Raw genomic sequence first — 15,047 nt, 5'->3', positions numbered from 1 at the left:
TCACTTGATCCTATGCAGTGCTTGTAGAAGCACCAATTTACTGTCAAGCATCGACACACTGAGAGTGGCTGTAATATAGCAATATCTGGCACAGCAGCTCAGTTTTCATTCCATTTATTCCTGTAGCACTCTGCTGACAGTGATGAGCCCTTTGTAGCAGCTCGAAACAATTTCACAGCCAGGGCTGAAAATACAATAACATTTGCTCGACATGTAAATTAGCTCTCACACCTCAAGCTCCTTGAAAATAATTGTCTTATATTCAACCCATTTTCTAGCAGATCCAAGAACCTGAAATGCATATTTTCATGATAAAATTTATTTTCTACCTATAAACATATTCCATAATATATACACACAAATAACCTTCAAGGAACTCCTTCATATCAAAGTTAGCATCCTGACTAACACATTTTTTAGTAGCACTGAAAATAAGAGGGTTAGATTACTCAATGTGGATCAACACCAGCCACAGTTACTTTCAAACTTCCATTTGAATTCCTGGCCACCTCTTTGAGCCACCATGAAGAAGATTCTCTGGATGGTGTTTGGTGTGACGTCAAGTATTGAATGTACAGAATGTAGAGTATTGAAATCTTTTGCTGCTTGCAAGTTTTTGAATCAAGTTAAAGTTTCCAGTAAAGGACGAACCTTTTCACTGAATCACCCCGATCAAAGAGTCATTCCCTCGACAGCAATTTGAATCTGAAGTTGAGTAAACATTAAGAATACTCGTTTAATTTAAATACTACTCGTCACGTGAAAACCAAAATGTAATGTGGCTCTGAAGGGAGCCTTCGAAAGTCTGGGTAAAGTCTCGGATTGACAGGGGAGTACGTTTAATGGGCATGGAAAGACACCACTGGCATGATTAAGTGTAAGATCAAGCAGTTTTGAGTTTAAAGCGACTGGAACATTTCTTAATAAAACTACAATTCAATCAGCTTAATAGAAGTTCAAACATTGTTTAATACCCCGTTAAACTACACCAATAGCATAGTATAATATCTATTATGAAAAAAAATTATCTAATTTTACAATTTTTAATTTTAAAATTACAATAGGTATTGACATTATGGTCTTTGGAAAAACCTTTTAAAAGTATTCAGGGATTTACAGTCATAACTTTGCCATCTGGTTCAGACCAGCATGAAAAATTAGTACACAAACAATAAAACATGAATTAACATTAATTTAACATGGACTGACTGGTGAATTTGAACATTTATCTGCCTTTGGCTGGTAGACGCTTACATTTTAAGTTAATTTCCTACCTTGGTTTACGCACACCTCTTAGTCTCACTATAAGCCTTTGAAGGCTGCTTTATTCACCAAATATGCATCGGTAAACCCTTAAACTGCCTAAATATTACCAGGCAGGTGATAAACACAGTTGGCTTGTGAACATAATGGACTGCTTGGCAGCTAAAAAAATAAATAACTCAAGGTGTTGGTGGATATTATCCATCTGATGGACACTGAACTCACTGAGATCATTGTTGCTCCGTTTTCTCTAAATGAGTGACTGTTCAATGTTGTTTTAAGTCATTTCCTTTTGCTTTTATTCGTAGATAGTTGCAGTTGAGATATACTACAAAAGAAGGGGTGCTGGGGCGATTGCGGAAAAATAATTTTGAGGAGGCATTTTGTTTATTTAACAGCTTTTGTAAATGATATGATCAATAACAGAGGCACGTTACTGATTAGGCGCCTCCTCCCCCTTCACACCTCCTCACCACACAAAACACTTGCGCTACCTGACTACATAATCGAAAGTCATTGTAACTTTATTACTGTAATCTGATTATTATAACCTTATTACTGTAATCTGATTACTATAACCTTAATGCTGTAATCTGATTATTGTACCTTTATTACAGTAACTTGATTACAATCATCTGAGTAATGTGATTACAGTAATCTGAGTAATATTATTACTGTCATCTAAGTAATCTGATTACTGTAATCTAAGTATTACTATAATCTGGTTAGAGTAATCTGATTACTGTAACCTTATTACTACGACTTTATTACAGTAATCTGATACTGTAAACTTATTATTGAATTGTTATGAATGGGGGTGCCAGTCATGTGTCTGCATACCCCTCAGAAAGTAGGTAGTTGCACCCCTGACCGAAGGCATTTTCACCCATGCATCCTTACCTAGAAAGCAAGTCACCATAATGCACAGTTCCAAGGTAACATGCCAGTTTACAGTTTGCTTTGCTGCCCTCAAGTGGCAACAATATCTTGCATCAATAATCTATTATATTGTCATAAAGAAAAAAATCATATTAAAAAAAAACCTGACTATCACTGACAAAAACTGATCAAAACCCCCCTTTAATTCTATTATAATGCAATATTGTCTTCATAAGGATTTTAAACTGAAGTCTGTCATGTAGGAATAAATCTCTACAAACACCTTTTCAACGATAACTTTTGGGCTTAACTGGAGTGAAAAGACTTTTTCTGTGACCTCTAAAACTGTATTCAGCATGAATCATTTCTACCTACAGCTGTTTGATAATTCAGGGTAGCATAAGTGTCTGGGTGTTCATCTGAACAATAAACTGGACTGGACTCACACCACAACTGCTCTGTATAAGAGAGGCTAGAGCAGCCTCTATCTGCTCAAGAGACTGAGGTCTTTTGGAGTGCAGGGGGCACTCCTGAAGATCTTCTATGACACTGTGGTGGCATCAGCCATCTTTTATGAAGTGGTCTGCTGGGAGAGCAGCATCTCGACTGCTGACAGGAAGAGACTTGATAAACTGATCAAGAAGGCCAGCTCTGTCCTAGGATGCTTCCTCGACTAAGTGGAGGTGGTAGGAGGGAGGAGGATGATAGCTAAGTTCTCATCCATGATGGAGAATGACTTCCACCCCATGCTGGAGACTGTAAAACCTCTGGAGAGCTCCCTCAGGGACAGATTGCTTCACCCGACGTGTGTGAAGGAGCACCATCGCAGGTCCTTCCTTCCTGCAGCTGTCAGACTTCACAACCAGTAGTGCTCCCAGTAGACAACACACTTACAAGACTGAAACGGTTTAACAGTTTAATGTGCAACAGTATATCAATATATCTCCTGCATTGAAACGCTACTGTTTTTCAGTCAATAGAGGCTACAACCCATATAGGTAGCCTAACTACAGCCAGTCAAACACAGATTAACAGTAAATATGAGTTGCACGTGGATTAATTGTAAATCTTACAGCACTCAAACATGCTCTATAGATTCATTTTGGGCCTGACTGATGATGGAGAAAACTATGTACTGCTTTGCTTCAAATGCCCAGCAGGGGCTCCTACAGAGCTACAGTTTAGATATCACTTATGCCACCTTTTCAGTCATCTACTCTCTGCAGCATGATGACAAAAAAATGTTTTAAAAACTACCACATTGTGGTCTACAAATCGCCAATCAAATCCATTCTCACCTTCAGCGTTTCCTCCTGGTATAGCCGCCTCACCATCAAGCATAAAGCAAAACTCTCACACATGATTAATCAGGCCAGTAAAATAATCACCTCACCCGAAACACCTGTGTCCGAACTGTTCTGCCACTCGGAGACCAGGAAAGTCACCCTGATTATTGAGCACCCCTCCCACCCACTCTACCACTCATTTCAGCTGCTACCATCAGGCAGATGCTATAAAGTCCCACTGGCCCTGAAAAACATCTAAAAAAAATCTCTCATTCCCTCTGCCATAACCACCCTGAACAACATGAGATAGACTTATATGTTGCTTTTTCTTTTTTAAATGTGAATATCTGTCACCATTTGGGACAGACAATAAAGTTCTACCCATCTATCCATCATAATGCACGTTCTGCTGATAGTAAATTACATCCTAATTTTTTAAACCCTTTCGCACATAGGGCAATGTCTGCTTTATTTTTTTCTCTCTCTGACACACATGACACTCCAGCCTAATGACATCACTCACCCGAGGCATTACTAGACCCTGCAGAGATGGTGATGAGTCACTCCTATCCATACAGTCCAGCAGGAAACAGCAGGCACACAGTGGTGAGCTGAATCTCAGCCTGCATCTCTCATAATTTGTTATTCAATATGCACACTGATGGCTGACTGAACACAGAAGTGCTGTGTATCGTCAAGGTCAGAAGCCCAATCCTGATAAGTTCTGCCCATGTTATGATCAAGCTGGTTTGAGAATAACTGGCAGTGTGACCAATTGTGGGTTCCTCGACGTGGGCTTTTGTAAATGTGTACCTATTGTAGCTGATAATTGGAGTCATCAAACTTGACCTGAAAGTGTTTTCATCAAAATTCATTTCAGTCATACTAGAAACCAGAACAATGCTGAATGTACCTTTAAATGTTTGGCTGTAAAGTTAACTTTGCGGTGAATTGTTTTGGGGGGATTTGCTACATTCACACCTGCAGAGGGGAACAAAGCCTTACACCGTGTCCAAGCACATTAAAACATTTACACTTTAGGCCTGACATGATTTTTCCTTTGGCACAATAGCTTCAGCTCCTGTGAATGTCCGCTGTGTCAGGGTTACACCCCCCCCCCAACCATCAGATTTTTTTTCAAACAGAATTTGCTCCATATGATTGCTCACAGCACTGCAGAGCACCCAGCCTTTCACAGTGTCGGATTAAAATTATTGAAACTACTGATATATAGTATAATATAATCAACTAACCTTTCAAAAAAAGGCTAAACGTGTTTCCTTAGTAATACAAAAGCCTCATCTTGTCTATTTTAGGGACTATGTTTTCATTTCAGCTTCCTGTTCCGTTGCTAGTGCAGCCTTTAATAGTTCAAGCTCCACAGCAGTTCAACTAAACACTGTTAGATCTGACATCGAGCATACAAGCTTTGTTTGAGCTCTTAATTAATGACCCCCCCCCCCATTTGGGTTATCTTTTATTTTCACCATTATTTTTTTTTTATAATCTGTCTTTAAAAACTAAGGTAAATATTTTGATTAACTTAAAAGACTCAATATTGCAAACTATTCATAGAAGGCCACATTTCGGCTCACAGTACATTCTACTTTGTAGTCAAGAAAGTTTTCCTTTCTTGTGCCTCTTATTTTCTGTTTAACAAGTGCTTTATAGGCCATCTTAAGCTGTTATAGTGTAACATACATACATTACATATGCTTGTATTATGCTCTGTTACTCCTAAATCGTGTCTGTGTATTAACAACCTTACCAGAATTTGAGACAGGATTTATATCAATTTGATCATTTTTGGCAGCAGTGGGAAGGCTGTCAGTCATGTTAGCTTGGAGGGTGGTTAGCCTGGAACAAGTACAAGTCATGCTAACACCAAAGTTGACAAAAGTATTTAAAAATGTATATTATCTGCCAGCAATGTACTAGAAAGAGTATATTCATCTTAGATCAGAGTTTAATGGCATGTGGAGGCCACAGCTTTGATATTATGACATACTGTCCTGTTTAAGCTTCCTTGTCTATACTTTTGGCTGAATGCATGCAAAAACCAGAAACAAGACGAGGTATAAACATCCAGCCTGGTAGGTAAGAACAGGTACAAGGAAATATATACATATATACAGTGTGAGTAATGAGCAAAAGCAACAGAGATCAGCAGGGACAGATGGTTTGAAAAATGAAACAGCAAGTCAGCAAAAAGCTTAAAGACTGAAATGAGAGAAATCATAATACTTTGTGGAGAAAAAACAATGACATTAGAGTGTTAATCAAGGCTGCTAATTACTGTCTTATTCACAGATTTGATTAAAGGGAGGTAAAAGTGTATTTCAAATCTTTTTCTTTTTCGGTTATGCAGAAATACTGTCTGAGACAGGTTGTTGTATTTTAGAAGTTCCCCTTGTGTCACTTAGAGTTATTGTAAATTCAAATGACAATAACCAAGAGCATAAAGGATTATGGAGGATTTGTAAGAAACTGTAAGCTCATACTATGTCTGATCATACTGTTGTAATTTTGATGTTTAAATGTTTCTATGTTTTTTCACAACTAAAAAGTGGTATCTTGTATATTACCTTTTGGGTATAATCTAAACATTCATTGTTTACATTTACTCTAAGTCTTCGATGTGATCTGCACCTTTGGAGCAAGTCTGAGTCTTTGTGTCTCTGCTGGTTCTCCGATAGACTGCCGACTTGTCCAGGGTCTAACATGCCTCTTGTAAAACACTGGCTATATAATGATGAATATTTGAATTGACGACATTATTTTTTCTTCAGAGAGTTCAGAGATTTTTTATCATCTCACTCACACACTCTCAGCTTCACACAGTATCACATGAATGTATTTGCTACCACACCATTGTGGGAGTTATACTAGTTTGCTCATTTTCTTTCTTATTGACCAATTATGCTACAGATATCATTAATTCTCACTAAAATTCTAAAAAGTCTAAAATTCACTTTACACCCTTCATCCTCTTTGTATTCATGCTATTTATGGTGGTCCTGATCGCTGTAGTTTGTCGGGGTTTCTTTTGTTTAGTTTTTTTCTGCTCAGCCCTGTTTTCACACTTGTCACTTCAAAGACCAGTTGTGATCTTCTGCCTACACACATAGCAAAGGCAAAGGAGTATAGTAATGTATCTTTTGAGTTTTAGCTGTCTGAACAAGACCTCATACGGTAACAACGTTGCTTTCAAAGCCTTCTTTACAAACCCAAGTATAAACAGCTACTAGTTATGCTTGAAATTAAACTTGCAAATTTCACCACAAGGAAATCAACTCAGCATAGCTGTCCTTAAACACATGGTTCACAGAAATGATGGCGTGTGTTGTGACAAGTGTTTTTTTTTTTTTCCATTGCAGGAGCACCATCCCCAGGGCAGACTATGTGAAGGTTACTCTAGATTAAGGTAAGCAAAGCAGACAAACTAATAAGCCAAGGAAAGGACTGCCAAAATTCTGCTGCTCTGAGGTGATTTGTCCTTTAAGAGTTCTTGTCATGTTATGTAAAGAACAACCCAGCCTCTGAGACTTAGTTTGGCCTCAGATTATATGAGGAGAGCCAGGAAACTGATTACACATCTGTAATCTTATTTTTATAAAAACATTTCCAGTGACAGCAAAACACAGCCACTGAGGGATGTCTTAAGTGAGATGACCTGATCTGCCAGTCTGAAACAGCATAAGAATAAAACACAGTGAACTAACGACTCTAAGAAAACACATATTTTCCAGTAGATATGATTGACTTGATATGAACTGACTTGGTTATGAAGAGAAAATGTCTCCTATTTAATAGTACTGTGCATGATGGTAGTATCCATTCGATGATTTAGAGTCAAAATCAAAACCCATAAATGTCGACACATCTACAACACCATCACAGAGTCACATTATTATAATGCATCTAAAAATCTCCATTAAATTATATCCGGTACAATTCAAATTGTTCAAAGCCCTGTTAAAAATGACCTTTTGTACAACTGATTTATTAAACAGGGCTGAGTGCAAAGCTATCCTTATGCTACACATGAACATGTTATGAGGCTTGAGATTAATTTAGGCATGCCTGAGGCTAGTGAGCTAACATCCCTACATGGTCACATGAGATTAAACCCTGAGACTTTACTGAACACTCTTCCACCCACTGTGGTAAGAAGAAAAAAAAGCTACTGGGAATGGAAAAGCAAAATACAGAGTGACATTTTACTAGAGACAGCACTTGTAGCGCTTCGAGCTTATACCAGGAAAAAGGACGAACCGCTAAAAAATAACCCTTATTCTGCACAACAGTCCATTTTGTTGGCATTGTTACTTTTAATCTTAAAGGAGCATAGAGTGTTTCTGTGTGCATATAAAGGGGATTATCAGATGATTCCGAATATGTTACATTATATGTTATTTTTGTAAGAATGATGACCTATTATTGGGATGCAATATTGTCCAAGACCGTAGAGAGATTCCTGTATTTACTCAAAAGGAAGGAATACAAGCCAACCATTCTGACAGTAAATGTTGTATTGTCTCATTTTATTTTGGTGTGGTCTTTATGAGCTGTGACCCATTGAGCCACTCACAAGATATGCAACAACTGAGGAGTAACAGTACTCTCCGAGTGCCAAAAAGTAACACCCGAGAAGCTTATAGTGCGTCACTTCATATCAAGAATCATCTCTCTCTTTTGTAGTGAAGCGCTTCCAAACACTGTAGACATGTAGTTATATGATCTATATTCAAAAAAGTCTTATCTGTCAACTGGTAAATGCATGTCTCTAATACAGAGCAGAAACGTTAAGTATGTTTAAAGTCATAAAAACGTGTCCTGGAGCATTCGATCATGCAGGCAATGAGTGAACCAATTATACCAGTGTTGAAAAGCTCAGCACGCTGAATTACATGTTGCAGTGAACTAGAAAGCCAGGCCAAGACAATCATTTCTCACTTTTATGCAACAATATTCACACGATTAGAGCCCGAAGTACGAGATGACAGTGTGGCATTATGTGACAAAAGGCATTCCCTGTGATGTAGCATAGTAGGAAATGAATAATTCCAATGACCAGAGGCGATTTACTGTTGCCCTCACTCCTGACCCAAGTCAACAGCAGCACAACAGGAAATCATGAACGAAAGAAAACAAACAAAGAAAGATACCCTGTGAAGTCTTAAAAGTTATCTGACTTACTCACATTGCCAAAAATATAAATATCTAGTGGACAGATCAGAAAAAACTGACACATCTTTTTCATGGCTGTCATTGTTACATAACCCCAAACTCCTATATCTGAACTCCCCTATCGGAACTCCTTTTAGCTGTGAGAAGTGGAAGGCATTGTCAGAAACTTGTTACTTCCAAAAGTGAAAAAAGAAACTTTTACGTCCATGCTGACAGAGATTGGTTTGAACTTCTTTTTCAGGACCCTTCTTTCACCCTTACACAACTGTTTTAAATGGGCTGCATTTATGTGATGCTTTTCTAGTCTGGTTGAGTAACTCAAAGTGCCTGAAAGTATTAAAACTGTGGCTTTGAGCGCACCAGGTTACAAAAATTGAGATGTGCATGATGGGCCGAAACAACTACAAAGTCCCTGGAATTGCTTGCTATTGTGATTTCAATTTTGCCACATGCTGCTGTTCACTAAGGGTACATCAGGGGGCATAAACCAAACATTAGCCTCTTCCTCCCACAAACACTGAGGGAGGAAGAAAGGACAGATGCAGATAATAAAGAAATGACAGCAATACATACCCCAACATATTTTCCATCTATTAATTTTGCAATAACACAGCTATGCATTATTCATGTAATTTCTGTATATCCAACAAAAAGTCAATAACATAATTATAGTGACAACTTAAGTACAAGTGGGTTACAATACCCTATGACGTTAATTCTGAAAAAAGTTATTCAAAGCAATTTTGATGAAGCACAACAGAAACTCTGTCAGCAGCTGTAAAGTGACGGCCCAAGTGCTGGAATGCAAATGTGGCAGGCAGGTGAAGAACAAAAAGTAGTATATATAAAAAGGGGAGTAACAACTATCTAAAGGTAAAAGTGATAACAAGAAAAGTGAAACCCGGCATGAGCCAAAATGACAGGATGCAACACTAACTGAATGCAAAAGGAGTTTTATGATAAAAGTAAAGTGAGCTAAGATGAACATCTCAGATTTAAACTGAAATAAAGAAAACAAGTTGAGAGATGAAAATAAAGAAATAAGTCCAAACATCAGACCCTGACACTCACACCCTCCAAAGCCCCAGACTTTGCCTGGCACTGACTGTAGTTTAAATACACTATTGTGGAAAAAGTTGCTTTACATATGCACTGTATATCAGCGAGTGAAATGCTTTGCATTGCAGCTCATAGGGATATTTGTCTTCTTTATTTTCAAGTCGGGTTACATGAAGTACTTATGAGTTGTCAGTTTCTTACCTGTCAATAGCGATCAGTCAAACCTCTCACATAACTTCAGGGTAGCAACATGAATCGCAATGTGCTTCAAAACAGTCCAGTGTCCAGCACAGTGTTGCCACATGGATCACATTATGCACCTACTCCGTGCAACTGTCTGATGCATAAGCATGGCACGGTGTGAAAACCCACAATAACAATAACTGCTATAAAACCTTTCTGATGGCCCCCTTCTCAGTAGCTTCAGTTTGCCTGTCAGAAAACCATCTGATTCTCCAAACAACAACAGACCATCTACTGCAAGATAGCGGTCAGATCGATAAATAAATAAAATATGTCCAATCTGACACTTATTTGTTATTTACAGTATATGGCACAAACTCACTATGAAAATGTCACCTCAGAATATTCGCACAGACAGAAACTCATTTACACAGACTATGGAGAACCCTAATGTCATAGCCTCTGGATTTTGTTGTGTTTTTGTTTGTATTTTTTGTCTTGTTGGGTTCTGCATCTCTTAGCTTTTCTCTCTAAATGGTTTCCGTTAGTTCAGTCCTATTAACTTTGCTCTCTGCCTTGTTTGCTTCACGCCTGGGTTTCAGTAGATTGACATAACCAGTTGTTAATTTATTATTACTTCCCTCGATATGTTTACCTCCCAGTTTTCCTTATTGTTAGCCAGATCCTATCTAAACAAAAGGTTTTGTTCCTGTGGTGATTTACGCTCTGTTTGAACTTTTGTTTGGATTGCATTGCTTCCTCAGTGTCTCTCCACTCTTTTTTTTTTTCTGCCTCTGCCCAGTTCTGTGTTTTTGACTACTAAATTATCCGTGGTGAAGATTTCTAGTTCCTTCAACTCTCTCCCTCCCATGTTGTGTCTGCATTTAGATCCTCCTTCATCTACAAACCATGACACCTATCAAAACCCCTTTGAATAAGCTCTTTTAACTTGAAGAAACTGCTGGCAGATCCAGATTCAGGTGGGATGGCCATATGTTTTGAACTGTTGGAGAGGATGAGATGGAAAACACTAAACATGTTCTGTTGAACCATGCAGGGTTCTTGTCAGGGCCATGACCCAACGATTGAATTCCCCTCGTTTAACTCACTCTCTCACTGGCAAGAAAGCGTATAAAGCACATATGATTCAGGGAAGGGTGGAGGCTCATTGCAATTATCATGACTAAGCTAAAGCAAGCCTCTTTTTTGGTTCCATTGCAAGACAAATATATCGGATCATCAATATGCCACCCTTAACATTTATTCATCCCTTCCTTGTATAAACAAAAGCTGTCAAAGGTGCTTAACTATAATTGCCCTGCAGACTGTGTTCACTCCAAGCAATACAATCACTTCTGAGAGAGAGTCCAGTTGATATTTTACAGTGCAATTCTATCCAGTTGTCTGTGCTTGCAACATTGTGGTGGGACTGGAAAGATTACTTAATGCTGCGTGCGATCCTTTAACTGTTCATTTTGGACAGACACTCTCTGTGTTTTATGTGTGACGTAGTGAGCCTATGTGAATAAAAACGGAGTAAAGTTTCAAGGAAAACATTTCCTCAGTCTGCAGAAGCACAAAGCTCTCCTAGTCTTTAGTCTACAGCTAATGATTTTAGGAGTAACATTGCTTTAACTGAGTCCAAACAAAGGGAGGGGGAAATGTCAACAGTTGTTTATGGAAAGTTTTCTGTGGTGCGGGGGAAAATAAACTTTTTTTTAAAATTTGTTAAACAAAGCAAAAGGATGTGACGTGCAAGAGATGACCAAACATAACCAGCATACCACCACTCTCTGGAGACATCATCAAGCCCCCCTATCACCCATTCCCCATACAATTAAGGCCAGCCAGGGCAAATCCTCAGACCCCAGTCAAGCCAAGGCTTTGTTTTTAAAGAAGCTAGCAAACACAATGACAGGACTTCCAGGGTAACAAAGGGAAAGGGAAGTACGAGTGTAGTCTAGGCCCCAGCTGTTTCTCTCTTCTTCTCCTCTTTCGTGTCCCTTAAAGGTCATTCTTCCTGCTTAACGTGGAAGAGGCAGGACACACAGATGCTGCTGCTGCTGCTGCTAGGGCAGAGATCCTCCCAAGTACGCATCTTTTTTCTTCGGTCTCTCCACATGTTTGTGTACAACATCGATTAAAGGCTCCACTGCCAGTCATAACAGTGAGGCTTATTAGTAAGACATTATGTTGTGGTTTTTTGTTGATGCCATACAGCTGTGCTGAAGGTCTTTCATTTATTGTGGATCTAATACAGACAGAAGTGAGACAGAGTGAAGGGGTGGTGGGGGGATTTCATATTTGTATCTTTAATGTTTTACACATGTCTGAGTAACTTATAATGTATCCCGGGATACTCTGAAAGCATGTCTAAAATGCTGCCTTTTAAGGGTGTGCCATGAAAAATGACTCCATTAAAAGTTCAAAAACTTGCCCTTGGGTTTTAATGTCAAGAAGCACACTCTGTACTGAATTCATGAAAATGTTGCCAAACATGTACATGCAGTGAATGTCTGCACCTAAGAAACAAATCAGCTGTGACTCCAAAGCTATGTCTCCAGTCACTTAAAGGTGAGTAACAGATATAAACCTAAAGGGTGAAAGTACTTTTTCAAAGAACAGAAATGACCAGTGAAAGCTAAAAGCTGAATGGTTCCCGAATGACCTAAAATCCCTGAACAACAGAGATTTCCCTTCTTATTGTTATGGGAGCAGACTTTCCAATAAAAAAGATACTTAAATGCCTGTGGCATTGCCTTCATACATGTGCTTGTAAGTGTGTGTGTCAGTGTGTATGTATACATATTGCAGTGCCTCAGCGTGAGAGCTTTTGAGGACTTACGCCTGCTCCCCTTTGCCAGAAAAGCAGAGGAAAACAAACACTGCCTTTATTACAATAATGAATATGCTTTGGGAAGCAAATTATACAATTTTCCATTAAGTCCCACTCATAAAATGCCAAGAACAGCTAAGGGAAACCTGTGACATTTGACTTTGTTGGCACCAGCCGCTGCAGTCCTCCACTGTTGCATGACCCCTGAACCTTCACCTCTAAAAACTTGTTGCAAACGGAGTCATCTCTGTACTGGATAGTCTGATAAACATTTGAGTTGACATTGTCACTTCAAGTTAAGGTCATATAGATGATCAGATTTGTGCACATGGCGCATGTGAAGCCATTCAAAAGCAACAGCAGGGGGACCTCTTTCGAAGACGAACTAACACAAAGACATAAACATAAGTAGCAGTGCAGATGCTTCTTGCCTCTGTGCTTTAAAAAGATTTTACATTGAGTCAGCCTCATTATGCAGCACTGCCTTTTGCTAAGGACAGAGACCCGACTCAAATCAACAGCACAGAGAAAGGCTGAGGCCTGTAAGAATAAAAATGTCATGTTTACCCCAATCATTTTCTGTGGATCAGCGTGGCTTTTAAGCAGCCATTGTTGATTCAGCTTTTATATTAGTTATCCAATCGGACTTGGTCTGAGCACTTCACTGAGGAGGACAAATCCCATCATGTACTGCAGGTCTGAGTCTTCCAGCTACAGTGCTCAGGTGATGCACACCTGAAACAATGGGTATAGTGTCCTGTTGGCATCTCACTGTTTTATCCATGTGGAGGTTGAGTGCTGTACTGTTTGGTAATCTGGCAGTATATTTGCATAGTAGAGGTCAGGTACTACACAAGGCTCCCTGTGTTCTCCGACGCAATAAAGGAGACCTTGATGACAGGCAGGTAGATATTGAAAGCCGCAGGCTAATTCCCCTGCTTAGGAGTTACTGTACAAAGGACCAAAGAAAGTAGTTTGTTTGTTGTCAGATGCATGACTCCAGTATTAAATTCTCATCATAAGATGGCTTTGAACTAAGAAAAGAAGACTAGCTATCATGATGTCATAACAATGCCGTGACCATGTCATGACTCAGGTTTGAGTGGGGGCTGGGATATAAAACATAAACCGGTCCATGTGTTTGTTAGCTGGTCGGCTGGCTGACCAGTAAACCCTCTGGATCTAATAAAAGTGTAGCTTTGTGTGAGAATGATGCAATTTTTAAATTGACTCTTCCTGAGTATATATAAGTGAACCATTCCAAAAAAGTCATGCCCCTTGTTTGAGCTCCAAAAGTCACAGAAACATCTGCTTCTGTGAATTTTGTAAGTTGCTTTGACTAGCACTCATATAAGTGTGTTTATGGATATCAAGAGAGCAGAGGCAGCACTCTTGAACATAAATATGGAGAATAACTGAGCTTTTCATATGGCAGTTCAACAGGAAAAAACTTTGACACCTGCAGGCACTTTTCGCACACTTCAGCCTACACATGCAGCACATCAAGACAAAAAAAGACTCACACAGACAGACACATGCTACACCTGCTGAGTTGTACTTTCATTTGATTGTGTTTACGACACTCGGTTCTATTTACTTTGCCAAAATAAGACACCTGAGTGCTCGCAACTGTAATACAAACAACGGATGTGTCATTTCTTGTTCCCTCTGAATTTATGTGTGACTGCAGCACAATTTGGAGCAGGTCTATTTATAGCCGGCTACCAACGCTGCCACCACCACCACCCTGCAGCCTGAAAGTCACACCAGGAGATTTTGGGAGGGGAGTCCTTGAGCTTCTCTGTCAATGAAAAGCATTGCAGTGACAAGTTTGCTGATGAGGTTGGTCACTGTGAAGTCGCACTGCACCCCTCCCAGACCTAAAGTAAAAGTCTGCTTTCTATGCACCTTTCGAACGCCCAGAATGGGCATGCATGCACTCCAGTAAACACAAACGCCTGTGCCTATTCTGTGTGCACAGACTTGCACGTGCACACAAAACTTCTAATTCATTAATAAAAACTGTGGCGAAGAGTTAGTGTAGTGTGTAGAAAGGCGCTGTCACGTTGTATCCTTTTCTTTTGTGCTGATGTCCTTGAGTCACTTTTGCTTCATCAGCAACTTAATAGAAAGACAAGCCACTGTACTACTACTACTACAGCTGCTGTTGTTGTCAATATGGACTGTCAGGAAGAAAACAAACAATAAAAAAAAAGGCTTACCTTGAATTCTGTTCAGAAAGTTCCAGAGATATATTATTTATCCACCTCTGGCTCAAGGACAGTGTCCTTTGTATTCTCTCCCAATCAAAGAGCATAAAACAAACAAAAATATCTGGTGTGCATCTCAGA

The 15,047-nt window shown here is 39.2% G+C and overlaps 1 protein-coding gene across 1 annotated transcript in view; it reads right to left on the bottom strand.

Annotated features, from left to right (window-relative positions):
• LOC140309021 (3',5'-cyclic-AMP phosphodiesterase 4D-like) overlaps nt 1-15,047 on the bottom strand; it is a 39,658-nt gene extending 24,611 nt beyond the window's left edge. The window contains exon 1 of the mRNA XM_072386859.1: nt 14,919-15,047. The gene's annotated coding sequence lies outside the window, so the exon portion shown is untranslated. The remainder of the gene's footprint in view (nt 1-14,918) is intronic.

Source organism: Leuresthes tenuis, unplaced genomic scaffold (genome assembly GCF_036924035.1).
Source record: "Leuresthes tenuis unplaced genomic scaffold, fLeuTen1.0.hap1 SCAF_6, whole genome shotgun sequence".
Taxonomy (NCBI): domain Eukaryota; kingdom Metazoa; phylum Chordata; class Actinopteri; order Atheriniformes; family Atherinopsidae; genus Leuresthes; species Leuresthes tenuis.
The sequence above is the reverse complement of the archived record's forward strand: the minus strand, read 5'-3'. Positions and strand labels throughout refer to the sequence as shown.